At 42.6% G+C, this 3,237-nt stretch overlaps 1 pseudogene; it reads right to left on the bottom strand.

Moving 5' to 3' along the window:
- Positions 1 to 1,486: 1,486 nt before the first annotated feature.
- LOC148025070 (germin-like protein 8-2 pseudogene) lies at positions 1,487 to 2,641 on the bottom strand (annotated as a pseudogene).
- Positions 2,642 to 3,237: the final 596 nt, after the last annotated feature.

Raw genomic sequence — 3,237 nt, 5'->3', positions numbered from 1 at the left:
ACATATAGTTCATCCTTCCTACTAGCATATCCCATTGTGTTTCGAAATATGTGTGTGATATTATTTACAAGATGGGTGAGCTCGCGAGGTATGTATACATTATACTTATTTTTTAGGTAATGTCCCATATCCAAAACATTTAAGTGCGCTTCCACCTCATATTGATATAGATTGGCTACATGAAGAAATAGAGAAGATGAAAAAAGAGGAGGCAATGGATATATCGCAAGAGAAGTGGAAATATATCGCAAGAAGAGTGGAAATTATATTTAGTTATATATGATTTAATAATTTCACATGTTTTATCTTTAACTAAATCATTAATATGATCTCAACAATGTACTACTAGTGCACATTGTTCAATGCTATTTGGTGTGAAGGTAAACATTTTCGAACTCAATGTATAGATGATAAGAGAAATACCCAGGATTGTGGTATCCTTGCAAACTTCCAAGATACCAATGGCACCATGGAAGGTTTTTGTGGCTTGATCTAAGATATTTTGCAGCTGGACTTTAGGCAATTTTTAGATATATGTATTAGATGTGAAGTGGTTTAAAGAAGTAGTAACAACGGGTGAGCATTGCACAATTAGATGTCATCCAAGTGGTTTTGTAGTGATTGACTCTACAAAATTTTACCAAGGCAAGAATGACACATTCGTACTATCTCAACAATGCGAGCAAGTATATTAGAAGCTATTTATTTTCATATATATTACTTCTTGATACATTCTCAAAATAAAATAAATATCTATGTTGCTTACTTTTTGTTTTTTAAATACAGGTTGTGTATCACCCAATGGTAAACAATAACCGATGGTAGCACGTCATCTCCATATCTAATCGTTCAAAACCAATATATGGTAATGCTACCAAAATAGAGATAGTTGATGACAATCCAACAATCAATGATGATGCCATGATCGATGATATACATGATGCAGTGCAAGATGATCCCCGCGAGGATGTTCAAGGAAGTGCAAAAGAGGATAACAATATGGTTACAGATGATGATGAAGAAATTGAGCATAGTAATACATCTGACAGTGGGATAGACTTATTTGGTTCATTGTCTATTGGTAACATAGACCTAGAGGTAGATAGTCTAGCAAGGGCCGATCTCATTGAAGATGAGATTGATCATTCATTGTAGTATATAATTAGCTTTGAATGATCGGATGTATATTTGTAATACTCAGAAACAACTAAAATACCAATTAAGAGCCGTTTACTTTTGTGATACATATAATGTTTGTTGTGTTATAGTATTAGAATTGAATGCGCACATCCAAAGAACAATGCACCAAGATGCACAAAGAAGTACAATTGGGTAAGCTATATTAGACCACACAGAAGTAAAATTGGTAATGCATTCTAAAAAATACTAGTTGTTAAGATGTTTGATCATATTTAGGGACTTTATGAGAAATGAAAAATATATGCATTTATTTTCGCATCTATAAATGCGTTTAAAAACGTGGATATATAATAGACCCATCTTTCGCATCTATATACTAATACCAATAGATGCGCTGAAAAATGCGTCCGCTATAGTGTAGTACAAAAACGATGTTGATGACTGATTTAGCTAGGTTCCACACGAAATGGTTGGTCTTATTCTAGCAAGTAGTTTCTGTCTAATATTCAACTGTGTTCAGTAGCGTGTTATCGTAATGATTGGTAGTTTCTTCCTCATACTTAATTGATCATCTGCTATGCCGGCTGCTGCATGACGGTGGTGGCGACGCTCTTCTTGAGGCGGTCCACCTCCTCCTGTTCGCCGTCTTTGTCGTTGCGGAGGCCGAAGGCGATCTCCAGAACCTCCTCCGGGAGGGGAGGGTTAGCAGCGAAAAGGGCCGGGGCGACTTGCGATGTGCCGGGGTTCTGGCTGTTGAGGGCGGAGATGGCGAGGGCGGGCATCTCCTTGATAGGGTTGAGCTGGAAGTGGATGAGGCCGCGGGGGAAGACGAACAGGTCGCCCTTCCGGATGGTCTGCTGAAAGAGGCTGTTGGCGTTGGTAGAGACGAAACCCACCACCAGGGTGCCCTCCGCCAGGAAGAGAACCTCGGTGGCGCGAGGGTGGACATGTGGAGGGTTGAGGCCGTTGGGCGCAAAGTCGATTCGAGCGACGGACAGGCCCTGCGTGTTGAGCCCCCCGAAATTGAGGGCGGTGGCCAGGTTGACGGCGCTTCCGAGGGCCTTGTTGAAGGGGCCTTTGTTACGGAGCAGCTGCGAGGTGAAGTCCTTGGCCTTCACCTGCTGCGGGTTCTTGCACACGAGCCCATTGATAGTGATCAGCTGCTGCTGCTCAGCATCCTTCGACGACTGATGATCATCGCCGCCGGGCATGAGGGCCACGCAGAAGTCTTGCAAGGGGTCTTCATCCGCCGCTGCCACGCGCTGAACGACGATCATCATCGCCAACATAATCCAGACGGCGCCCAGCTGCGGCCGATCATGTCTCACTATTCTTGACGGGCTGGCCATGTTAACTACCTCAATCTTTCTATGAGCCAATTATGATTGCAGGATGCAGACGTGCAATGCGCTAGTCGCTCAACAAATACTAGTTTTCTTTCCCTTTTTTTTCTTGGACAATTATAATGTCGTATCACTTGGCCGCTACTGAGCGCTACTTTTTGTTATATTGCATTGGCACCCGATGGCTTCTGAGGTCCTGCGCAGCTATGCATGAATCACTTCTAGCTGTTATATAAGCCTCATCCCTCCTGACCTAGTCCGCCACTAGCAGTCTAGCTTCCCGTCTAAGAGCTGAATTGGTATAACCAGGAATGATTAGTCCCCAGCCAGGTCCTAGCGATCCCGTCCCGGCAGACCCTTTCAAGCGTTTGCGTCAAACTGCAGTCATCACACGCCTTATGACACTTCGTCTAGAGGAGAACTATTATGCCAACTTTTCCATAGAATTTTCATCTCGCAAAGATCCCGTTCTTTTGCATCCCCATATTCGTCCTCCACTTTTCCGAAGCCATCCAGATCTTTGTTGTCACCACCTAATGATCGTCACGATTAATGGTCTTCCTCATCAATAAATTTCTTCTCGACATCATCGGGTCTCTTTCGTTACAAGTTTTGAACCAAGAGCTCACATGGGATTTGACATCATTTGCAATTTAAACTCTGCATACATTTATTTGAGAGATATTCTCATCATAATCCGTAGAAAGAGGAGTGAGAGCAAAATATGGTTCTCCTCAAACACATATGGAGTATG

Source organism: Lygodium microphyllum, chromosome 15 (genome assembly GCF_053477565.2).
Source record: "Lygodium microphyllum isolate KBCC chromosome 15, Lygodium_microphyllum_v1.1.10, whole genome shotgun sequence".
NCBI classification, from domain to species: domain Eukaryota; kingdom Viridiplantae; phylum Streptophyta; class Polypodiopsida; order Schizaeales; family Lygodiaceae; genus Lygodium; species Lygodium microphyllum.
The sequence above is the reverse complement of the archived record's forward strand: the minus strand, read 5'-3'. Positions and strand labels throughout refer to the sequence as shown.